The following is a 12,922-nucleotide window of genomic DNA, read 5'->3' as shown; positions in this document are numbered from 1 at the left end:
TATATTTATAATTTAGTTTTGTAGTTATTTAGTGAACCGCTGTTGATTTTGAATCTTTTTGACAAAAAATTTAATTTTCTGTGAATAGCAATGAAATTATTTTTCAATTTATTTTTTTGGTGTATAATAGTGGATTTTTTTTTTAAATGTTATATTTGAAAAATCAATAGCCACAAGACCCTGAAATCAAAAACCTCAAAAACCAAGCCCTCCCTATGGACGTCCTTGATATATACGAAGAAGTATTAAGTAAATAACTAACTTTTTACTGAACATCTTTTTTTTATGAAATGTTTATATAGACGTCGCACATAATATGGAGCTTTCAAAGTAAAAACAAAGAACATCACTAAATATGTATGTATATTAGAAAGCAATGAAAAACGATGAGTACCGGAGTAGATTTTCGATAAATAAAGTTATTTGAGAAACTTGCTCAAAAACGTCAAAACTTTCCCTATGAAGAAAATCTTTAAATCCTTAGAAATGTATATATTTTTTGTGAGCGAAGTTAATACACCCTAAAAGCTTGGCATTGTCTTTGAAATATTTCAAAAAGGTAAAAAGAAATCAATGAATATTTAAGAAGGATAGTTTTGAAGGAATAAAGTTTCATTTTTCTACTTGAGACACCTTAAAAACAATTTGGGACGCATTGATGAGGGTAAACGCTCAAAGGTCGGACAGTGATGCTTTGATTGTTAAAATGCTTTGCAGTAAACTGAGATCTTAGATTTTAACGGGGATCCTAAAACAGCAATGAAAACACATTTGTCTATGGGCAGTTTAAAAGATCCTTGAATTTTAAAGAGAAAAACAAGAAGACTTCAATTTTTCTTGTCCAGCTATTTTTATCTAATTAAAAGTTACAATGATAATTTTCACGGAGAAATAATTACACTTAAGCCTGAAATATATATTTATTCTGGTAAAATATTAATATTGTAAAAAGTATAAAGATTTTGATAACGTATTTTTTCTATGAATTTTATAAAATTAAAGCCACGTAATTTGATGTTTAAGTCATCATCACATTAAATACTTGATAAAAAATTCAATTCTCACTTTGGATTTGTTATAAATTTTTTGTCTCTTTCTATCCCAATTTCTCGCATAAAAAATCAAGAGTGACTGAAAGAAAATGGCTCAATGATTGATTATAAGTGTTCGAATATAATCTTAAATAGCGGGCCTCCCCATTAATTATTCGAAAATATTACAAATATAATTTAAAAAACCATATTTTGAGAAAAAAGTTAATTTTACGGAATAAGTTCTCACAAAAAGTGTTTCTAGAATATTTTATACTCCTCTTAAACGTTTACTTCTTAAAGTTGTTGTATGGACAAATAAAGATGACAGCTCCACACTCTGAGAACAGCAAAATGACAAAAAATAACTAAATTGTTTCCAATATTGAATGACCTCACTCTACAAAAGCAAGTCAGCAGTGGAAAAAATAAATTTTGTGAATAGGTATAATTTTGTCTAAGCAATTGTAGATTTTTAAAATTATTTGCCAAAAATTTAATTTTTCAAATATTTTGATACAAAGTTTTTATTTTTGCATCTTTTTTCAAAAAAATTCCAAAAACCAAGCCTCTGCTTTTGCATTCAAATGTCTCCAGATAATTAACAATTAATGTAAAGGAATTTAATCTCATTAAAATAAATATATTTTTATCTATTGCATAATGAGAATAATTAATTTTTGAATTATAGAATATGGAAAAGGTTTTTTTAATATAAATTTTGACTATAAAGAATATTTAATGAGTAATTATCTATTTATATGTATAAACATAATGTTGTGTTATGTTTCAAATATCAGTTAAGAACATTAAAATGCCAATTCCATTCTTTAATATTTTAAATAATAGTAAAATAATACAATTTTGCTATCAGGGGTGTCTGGTGGCACAGAATATAGCGTAGTGAAAAATCGTACGAGAGATAGATTTAGCATTAAAATAATACTATTTATCATAACCATAATAAAAATGTGGGTTTTTTTGTTAACTGTCAAAAATTCAAAAATAAAATTTCTAATATAAAATTTAAAAAAAACAAAACAAATATAGCTACATAGTTATTCACAGAATGGAATTTAAAAAAAAAAAAAATTAAATAAAACTTTATATGTTACATTTTCGAAATTTTTTTGGGTGATAATTAAATTAAATACTAAATTTTCTAGTTTAAATTCCTTAATTTGGAGGAAGGGGGTGATATTTTTTTTTCATAACTTAGAAATCTAATAAATTGTTAAATGTCAGCAATAAATAATTTTAAATAAGGATCAAAATCGTAAATTAAACATTTTTCCCCGATTCCGAATAATCGTTTAATAACTAATAAGAATAATTTTCTATTTTTTAAAACAAAACAATAAATTACTCATCCCTTAAATGAGTTCTTTATTTCATTATAAAGTTATTATTATTTTCAAAAGAAATTTCTTAAAAATTAATGAATTATTATTGACATTAACTTTTATATTCCCTAGAGATGGTTCATCTAAAATGTGAAAGTAGAAATAAGTTTTTCATGGGATAAGTTTATTAGTTGGTTAGTGTAGTTGGTTTTCTAATTTTTCTTATTCTCAAAAATATTTCAAAGTGTACTGAAAAAACTAAAAGTTTGACGAAGAAAAAACTTATAACAAATTTCCAATTAGCACGTCAAATATATCAAAAAATAAAATACCGAGCCCCAAACCATTTTTGATTAACCCTCACTATATCTCTTTATATTTTCTAGTGTTGGGGTGGGGATAGAAAATCATAGACCGTTATGATTTTTAGTTGACCAAAACTAGTGATGGGACGATTAATCATAATCGGAGAATGGGAAGTTTTTTCTGGAAACGGAATCTGGAACATAATGTTTAATTTGCATTTCCAATTCTTATTTATAATTATTTATTACACTTCTAAGTTATGAAAAAAATAGTAACCCGCCACCCCCAAATTAACGAATTTATTTTTGCTTTTTACAGGAAAATTCAATATTTTATGTTATTTTTAAAAATTTGAAATTTGATATAATTTAATCTTCTGTCAATAATTATGTATTTTAATCTTTTTTTCAAAATATTTTATATTATAAATTTAATTATTTATTTTTGAACAGCTGTAGATTTTTGTATTTCTCCCAGTAAATAGCTGTGGATTTTGAAAAAAAAAAAAAATTCCAAAAATGTAATTTTTTGAAAATAGCCATGAGTTTTTGAATTTTTTTTCCATTAAATGTAATTTTTTGTTAAGAGTTGTATATATTTGAAGCAAAAATTAATTATTAAATTGTATATTTGAAATTTTTTTTTTAGAAAAAAATAATTTTCTATGGATAACTGAGTAATTTTGAAAAAAATCTTCATGAAGTTTAATATTTGAATTTTTTTCTTGTTTTTTTTTAATTGCTATAGATTTTTGCATTTTTTTTCCAAAAAAATTTCTTTATTTTTAATAGCTGTGGTTTTTATTAAAAAGTTTATTAATTTTTGAAGCATATACTTTTGGAATTTTTTATGAATAGTTAGGGATTTTTGAAAAAAAATTAAAATTTTAAATTGTATATTTGAAATTTTTTCAAAATATTTTAATTTTTGTATGTTTTTTGTTTTTTTGAAAAATATTCAAAAAACCAAGAAACCCTCCTCCGCCCAAAAAAAAAAAATAGGCAAAGATTAAAACAATTTTACTTTCTGAGCGAAGTCCGGAAAAAATCCTAGAGACATTACCTTTTCATAAAACAGTAATAAAATTGGACCCAAATAAAATGAAAACTTTTATAAAATTCATACGTAAGCCCAGATTGATCAGGTGCCTTGTTCTTTTAGCGTCCTTGATAGCTGACTTGATTTTTGTCAATGTATATATGAGCTTCGATTTGGTTGTTGCCCTCATAACCAATCACACGCTCGTTGTCGGATTCACATCTCAATTTCTTGCAAAAGATATTTGCTATTTAACATCTTATGCGCAGAGTAAAATTTTCACTGTCAATAAATCTGTAGAGTTTCGAATAATAAGATAAAATTTGATTTCATACAAATACAGGATCATTGGATGTCACACCAGATTCCCTAAGGACAAATCATTGTTTGAGTTTCTTTTAATCTCTTGTTTTAAACCATTCAACCTGGAGTTTGAAAGATCATCTATATGCTCTATTTTGAGCTTGACACGATGAAGAAGATCAGCTTTGCGATAACTATGATCTATTTTATAATATTTTTCTTGAGGAGATATTAAAGCTTCATTGATATTTTCGACTTGATTAAGACGTTTTCTTATAATTTTGGCTTTTTTAGCTCCAGCCCTACGACAACGTTTTTGATTAACTTAAGCATCTTCTTAACGCTAGCAAAAATGTCATCACCATTTGTTAATTCAGATCTGGCAGTTTCAATTATTGAAATGATCTTATTATTAACCTCATGATCGTCAATTAAGGTAGGATTGAGTTTCCAAGATGATTTACATGTTGGTATCTCTGAACTGGACTAGACCAAACTCATTTCTCCTTTAAAGAAGCTTGGGGTGAACAGGTCTCAAGTAGAAAATCGCTCTTGATCTGTCTTACAAAAAAATCAGTCTCATTTAAATTTGGTATTTTTTATTTATTCTACAGATGAATTGTTGATGACGTAAATGGTGTTTAAAAATTGTGACACATAGACCCATAATGACGTCATATGAAGTTAAATGTGTTGCACAAATCACATTTGTCAAGATTGTTTTTATGCTGATGCCCGCATATGTACCTTATTCTAAGTAAGAGGTCCCAGTAATAGGACTGGAAATTAGGTGGCTGATATGCTAGCCAGAGTTGGAACTCTAAATCGATCTCCTACACGAATTGAAGGTATCCATCGGGCATCTCTTAGGAGGAGGTCTATGCCCATTAAATAGACAAATAGGAGACACTTTGGTAGAACCCTGACTATTGCTATCAAGTCTGTGCGATGCCCCAAGAGTTATACTTGGGAGGTGGAAACATCTCTTAGATTTTTCGAAAGGAAAACTTAACTCTTTGGCTCAGTTTACCACTGGGCATTGTGGCATTGTCTCCTATGTCGACACTATCAGCAAGAACTCAGCCAACTATGTCGTGGGTGATGTTTAAGAGATGAAAAACCACTTCATCTGGTTTATGAATGCCCTAAAATTATAATTAAACGGATACATATTTTGTAGAATTCTCGACGTGTTCAAGAACATTCCGTCTCCAGCTTCTCCAGTTTCTTAATGAATTCTGATGCCGGGCACTGGCTGAACAATGCACTATCCCTAAAAAATGTTTACGACGGACTGCAGTAGGAGACCTAATTGGTAAACTATTTGGAGGTTATCAAGAGTTAAAGTTATTTTAACATGGGCCCGTACTGATTGTATATCTTTATATGCCATGTAGCAATAAATGTTTTAAATAAATAATTGTATTTTTATTCCTGAATTTCGAATAAAGTTTTTGCACCATTAGACTAATCTATATCATATATTATTTAATGAATCATACATACCTTTGCACGAAGAGAAGCAAGTGCTATGTTAACATTTTTTTTAAATTATATAATTTTATCTTCTGCGGGTTACATCTGTAATCTAATATCCTACTTACTATATGTGTAGTGCATGATATGTGCTTTTAAACTATCTAGAGCCAAGGTGGGCTATTTAAAACTGAGAAATAATATGGAAAATAGTTTTATGATAAAGGGATAAGCAAGGTTAATAGAAATACAAAGTTATACCAAAACGCATTTTCCTACAAATGTTTGACTTCCACCATGCTTTTTAATAATCAAATCAAAGAGTATAACTGTTTCCAAAAGTAACTTTATACCTATAAGTAGCCTTTCTTGACTCTCAGTGTTGGAACACCACTGTTAGACTCTATGACACTGTCTGTCTTGCCAAGAAGTCGGTACGCTACACCAAATTGAAAATTCTAGCAAGCCCGACAACATGTTGTGATAACCTTGTATTTCTATTAATCTTGGGTTAACAAGAAAATTGGAAAGTTTAACATTGTAAAAGAATAACTTTATTTTGTTTATTAAAAGACAATTTGCAATATTTGTACAATACACTCGTACATATTATACATATACATGAGATTTTTTTGCAAATATCACAACAAATATTGACATGTTTTTCCTTCTATAGCTCAAGTATATTTTGGAGGATTTTAAAATAAAAACATTTTGTGAGAAGTTATTAAATTAATATCATTCCATATTTTTTGACAATTTTAGTATTTATTTTTCAAGACATCTAATTTATTCAAAATAAATATGATTCTTCTCAACACAAAAGTAAGCTGAATTATTTTTTCTAAAAAGGTTAACTGTCTGAGTATATTAACTAAGACAAAAAAAAATTCCATTCCACTCAATAAGTTTTTTTAAACTCGTTTCTCTAAATAAGCTTGTGGAGTCGAGACGAAATCCGAGAAGATCCTAAGTTGTCCCAGCTACATATTTTCCATTTAATTTTAAACACAGCTCTGTTAAGTGATGAAATTTAATAATGACGTCGTTTATCTTTTATTGTTTACTATATGAAAATGTCGCTGAAATGAACAACGCTGAAAAAAGCTCGCCCAAATAAGTAATTGCTCAAATGAATGTTCCTATGATGACACCTGCTGAAATTATCGTTGCTCAAAGGAACGGACACGGAATTATGAATGATCTTGAGTGATTATGTTTTGGAGAAATAGTTCTCATAATAGAGATTTTTGATGACCCTGGGTATTTTGTTTTATCTAGGAATAGAACCACATACCAGGGTATCATTATTGACATTAAGAGAATTTCCAATTGTAAGAATTAGAAATTATATTAATCGATTGGTTCTCTAACTACCAACTCTGAAAGTATACAGATCCCATTTTTAAAATTAGACAGAATGTTACGTAAAAATTTTGAATGACCTTTTAAATTGATAAAATACATGGTTTTTTTAAATTATCGTTATGTTAAGAAGGTATTTCTAATTTTGATATTGATAATATTCCATTAATTAAATACTAACGGTACTACCCGTCATCACATGGATTTATTAAGAGTCTAATAACAAGAAAATGTTTCTAATTTTCTATCATAAAACGAGATTTAAGTAGTAAAAATTTAGAAAAATATCAATAATATCTCTGCTTAATACTCAGTACCAAAATAGTATATTTATTTACTTGCCACATCCTTAGGAATAAAATAATTATAGTTTGAAAACAATTGAAGCAATTTTGAAAAAATATTGCTGTAATATATACTTTTTATCTAAATGCTAAATTTAATACAAATCTCATATTTTAATTTAAATAGATCATTTTGAGGAATAAGATGAAAAAGTTATGATTGTCATGATATTTAAAAAAAAAATTAATGAAAAAATGGTGTAAAATCAACCCTTTGGAGGTTATTTTATTGTTTAAATAAACACAATTCTAAGAAAAATTTCCTATGATACCAAATTGTAAATAGATTATCAAGAAAGACGGCTTTATCAGATACCTTTTTAAAAACATATACACAAACCTACACATACTTATTTGTATATTAATTTTACATTTTTTCAAGGGCAAAAAAGAACTTTTTTCTTGGTTGTAAATTTCATTTCTAAATATTTAAACTACAGAAAAACTAATTTAATTTAAATTACATACATATATGTACATATAGATACACATTTTCCTTGTGGTAATAGGGCTGTAAGGATTATTCCTGTATACTCTTTTATTAATTCTACGTTTAGTATGTATGAATGTAAATACATTATTAACGATAACATGACTTATGGCATACTGTTGCAGAGGTTATTGGATTATGTGAATGGAAACAAAATAAATCTTTGTGAAAGTGACAATTGTTGTTTAGGTTTGTATGTAATCTTTATCTGCGAAGGAAAATATATCCTACTTCCAAATACATATTTTTATGTACTGAGTGTAGAATGGACATGTTAAAAATAAAAAGCAACCAAAAATCAACATGGTAACCCTGACAATTTGAAGAATATTTACGAGGAGAGAAAGAATAATTCTCATGACGTTTCATTAGATCAGTAAGAATCAGCTGTGACAAAAGAGGAAGGAAATAAAGATATAAACAAGGGCATTTGCTAGAATTACTCCAATGTCGATCCGCAATTCTAATTTGAGTCCAAGAAGGAACTCCCCAACAAATCCTCAGGGTTACTCTCTGTCTTTTATGAGCCCACATACTCGTTGTTACTTTGTTATTTAAATGTTCCATTCTCACAAATTGAATAATATTGATAACAGCTTTAGAAAATTAAAAAAAACCCACACATTTTCAGTTTGCTACTGGTTGAAGAGCATTATTATGATAAAAGGGATATTTTAGGCAAGGTATGTGGAGTTAAATATTATATCTTATTAGGACTAATAAAACAGCGTCCTTTTTAAGAAATTTTCAAGTACCAGCAGTCCTAAGGGCTGATAATTACTGGTTTCAAGGACTGACAGTCCTAAGACAAGACTTGAACCAATAAATTATGATCCTTACACAAAACTAATTGTAAATATTCTTTTATTCTACTGGTCTATTTAGAAGATGTTTAATGTACGTATGTACATACAATTGTCTAAATTTATAGGGATAAGTATTCCTAGATCCAATTACTTACATATGGAATGACCAATAAATTCTAAAATACATTTTTTTTTTTGTTTCAATGATGGAAATTTCTTATAATTTTATTGCTTCTTTTAGTATTTATTGTTTAGTATAATTTATATAGTATTATTAGAGTAATTTTTTTATCTTGAGAAATAGCAGCATACAAAACTGTGTAAATTGAAGTAATCAAATCTTAATTACATTTGCAAATATTTACGCGTTGCTTTAAATACTCATAATGAACAACATAGTAATAAGTAATTGAACTACAACTTAACTATTTAAAAAATGTTACATTTCCACTTTGTATGATGGCACCAGGATAATTGCCCTATGGAATATTGTCATCATAAAATTGCCTCGCGGAAAATTCTTCACCATCTACAGATGGGTCTGGCCCATATAAGTATTCATTGATAGTTTTATCATCAGTAGATTGTCAATAATAAAATAACCCTCGTAATCTCCCAAATTGCCCCTCAGGCACACAGAGTTAGTGAAGGATACACTTGGAACCTCAAGTTAAGTAAAAAACTTCCGTTTCTACTTTAATTATCCTTCCATAGAATCGCTAATACTCCAGGCCAATGGGGTTTGTACAATAAATTTGGGACCTTGCAGCCGATTATAAGCCTTAAAAGAACCATAAATAACAACTCCTAACTTTCTTTTTTTACAATGGCAGATTCGACGCCCGCTATTTATATTGCGGATGGGAACATTATCTACAGATACTTTGAAGTGATTTCCATGGTACATATACCCGACCATCCTTCTTTCTATTTTAGTAAAGTCGTCTTTTCCCGTTAGAAGAACCCTTCCCCTAAAACAAAGAGAGAGTTGGGCAGCAAAACGTGGACTGTTAATTTACTTTAGTTTTCCCATTATGGTTGAGTTATTCTTTTTTGACATTCTTGTTCGGCCATCCGTTATGCATAAACAAACTAAAATAAACATTTCGTCATCTTGTCATCATGCGTTAGCATGAAGCTAAAAGGTAGCGCATCTCTGATCTCCTAGATGCTGAAGTAGAAATTGTGAGGATTATGGGCATGATGAAGTACTCCTGGAGCCCGGTTTTTAAGGTGGGCAAGAGAAATAATGATGGCGAAGACCTCTTCAGGAAAGTAAGATGTGGAGGGCATAGTTTAAAGAGATTATTCGGAGATCCTGTCTAGCTTAGAGAAGAAGATTATGAAGAACCCCTCCAGATCGATGAATCTATGTTCATAAGGCCAGGAGGATCAAAAGTACTCGTTCTGCTGCCCAACTCTGTATAGTATCATTGCAGGCAATTTTCCGCAAATGACAATATTCGTCCAGGCATTAAATATACTTTGATTTTATCGAAACCTTTATTTTTTAGTAAAGATATATTTACATACAAAACAAATCTTTTGACATGATAGGTGCCCTTTGTTTCGGAGTGACAGCTTTCCCGCCTCTTTTAAGAATGATGGTGATTATAGAATATCTTACCTGAGTATCAAGTATTTCACATTACTTGGGTAATCTATGTATGTTGTAGAGGTTAAATATTACAAGACATTGGATACACAAAAAGTAATGACTCTTTATTCTTGTATGCTCTATTCTTCTGGTAACTCAGGAAAAAAAAAATGTTTTTATAGGCATCAACTTTTTTTCCTCCTCTGCTCTCTTTCTCTTTCTTATTCTTCTTTTTTTTGGGACGATCTTGGAAAATGGGAAAGGAGAAGAAGGAGGAGAACTGTTCCTTTTGATGATTTGATGCTACAAAATTTGCAAATATGTAAAAGGTCCAAAACTAATTATTACAACATTTGTTGCAGTACACAAACGTGATAATTCATAAAAACATTTTTGAAGTTTTTAATAAATATGTGTGGGGATAACATAAAAACAAATGGGATTTTTTTGATGAAACAGAAAAAACCGCATTATGAGTTTTTTACTTCAATGAATAACCGAAAAAGATTTTCAAAAGACAATTTAAACACAATATTAAAACCCTGAAAAGCTGTCCAACAAGTTACTAATATGATAGATGTTCAGTCAATTTGATTGTGTGGTTTTTGAACTTTAAATCAAATTGTGATATCATCAATATAATCAATTTCAGTTGGTGAGGCTTGTTCTTAACGTAAATACTTATACACTCTTCTTTACAAATAATTTTTACTTCACAAAGTCTCAGTATATTTTATAATCAGTGTTACCAAATAACCGATTTTTATAAAGTTCAGTTAACCTTAAAAACCGTGCCTCCTAAGGACTTTATCACTTCTTTAAATCAATTTAAATTATCGTATTCATATCAATAGATATGTTTATCATACAGAGGCAATATTGAGAAAAAGTATCCTAACTTGCTATTAATGTTCTCACCACACATATAAAAAATTATATATGTCGCCCGTCAACATAAAAACAATCTTGAAAAATAATATAGAAAACACGAACATCTCAATATAATTTTTGACTTAATATAGACAAGGCCCAAGAATTGTATCCATAGTTTAAAATTTTATTTGATTTAAGATACTTATATGGGTTTTTCAGATCAAATATATCAATTTCTCATTCTATTAATTTGATGATCAATTTAGACTGCTTTAAATGGAATTTGTGATACAAACAAAGGATTAATAATATTTATTTGTTTAAACAAATTAAGAATAATTCACTCAAGACTACTTATAAAATCTACACTCAATTTTGATAAAAATTATTCAAGGTTGTTTTTATATTAATTTAATATTATATACAACTGAATTTTGTAGGACCTTTTCTAGTATATAAGTTGTAAAGTTTAGAAAATAAGTATTTGATTTCCTTTCAATTTTGTCCCACTCATAAAGATTTTATAAAGGATTAGGTTCCAGAGACTGGATACTGGATTGGCAACTCCATAACATTAATGTGCTTTTTTTTAGGCACATTCTTTTGATGCTTTAGCAGTATGTTTTGGGTCATTATCGTGCTGGAAGACCGATTTTCAATGCATTTCCTGAGGGAAGGAGGTTGTCGCCCAAGATTTCTCAGCAAATGGCCCTATCTATCCTCTCTTCGTTGCAGTGAAGTCGATCTTCCCCTTAGCAAAGAAACATCCCAGAATGTCTCTATGTCTCCATTCCCATATTTGACAGTGGGAGATGGTGTTTTGGGGGTTATACTGAGTCTTTTCCCCCGACAAATACATTTTCTTTGTTCAAATAGTGTCTCTCACTGTTAAAATAAGCCTATCATTATGGTTATACGAGTTGCGTTTGAAAATTTCGTGCACAATCCGAGAGAAAGCACTACTGGTACGTATCGAGGTAATGTTTGCATTCTTCGAAAATTATTGTCCATTCAGTGGTGTCTCCAGGATCGTATTTTTTCAAATATTAATTCTTTTTTCCAAAATTCACAGCTATTTAAAAAAATCCATTTTTTTTAGAGACAAATTTACAAAACTTAAATTTAAAATACTCCCTGCGGACGCCCCTTCACTTTCTTACAAAAAGTTATTCTTAAGTATGGATTCGATCAATCTTACTTTTGCAATATTTACTTTAAGTATGTGCAACTGTTAATTGGATAAAACATTGTTTATTAACTATTATCTTCAACAAAGCAACGTGCAATTACTAAACATCAGTAACATTAAAGTATAGTTATTGAATATTGTGTTTATTTTGTAAGTAACTCCTTTGTATAAAGACATTGAATTCCTTGAATATTGATTGTCTAAAGCACAAAAAAAAAAAGAAGAAGTCGGACAATGTTAATCTAAAAAATATAAAAGCCAATTAGACCAATATCCCAATGTGAAATCACATTTTTGTATTTGATAAGATTAAAGCTTGTTTTTGCAACAATATGTAGTTTTTTAATAACAATACTTATCTCAGTTATTTAAAAAAGTATATAAATCATCTTTTCTGATTTTCATAACAACTAGTTACCCTTCGTTTACGATAAAACTTTATGTACTCTCAATTTTAATGTACGCATCTGAGATCTTAAATCTTTCCAGAAACTACTTGATTAAGTCCTTAGCAAAACTGCAAGCAAGGTTTGTCTCGTTTTTCATTGGGAGATAACGAGAACTATGAATGCAGACTTGGCCTCATCACTAGGTCTCATAGACGTCTTATTAAGGATATAATTATGCTCCACTGAATCTTAAACAAAAAGATAAGCTTATCTCCCCACCCTGCATACAAAATAAAGACTATCTCTTCCCCGAAACGAGACTCTCCACTAACAACACCATCTACATCCCAAAACCAAAGATTGACATTTTTA

General features: G+C 29.0%; 1 protein-coding gene across 1 annotated transcript in view; it reads right to left on the bottom strand.

Moving 5' to 3' along the window:
• Window positions 1-10,259, bottom strand: part of LOC121118089 (uncharacterized) — a 77,508-nt gene extending 67,249 nt beyond the window's left edge. The window contains exon 1 of the mRNA XM_040712632.2: window positions 10,130-10,259. The gene's annotated coding sequence lies outside the window, so the exon portion shown is untranslated. The remainder of the gene's footprint in view (window positions 1-10,129) is intronic.
• Between the last annotated feature and the right edge of the window lie 2,663 nt (window positions 10,260-12,922).

Source organism: Lepeophtheirus salmonis, chromosome 5 (assembly GCF_016086655.4).
Source record: "Lepeophtheirus salmonis chromosome 5, UVic_Lsal_1.4, whole genome shotgun sequence".
Taxonomy (NCBI): domain Eukaryota; kingdom Metazoa; phylum Arthropoda; class Copepoda; order Siphonostomatoida; family Caligidae; genus Lepeophtheirus; species Lepeophtheirus salmonis.
Note: the sequence above shows the minus strand (reverse complement) of the source record. Positions and strands in the feature narration are given on the sequence as shown.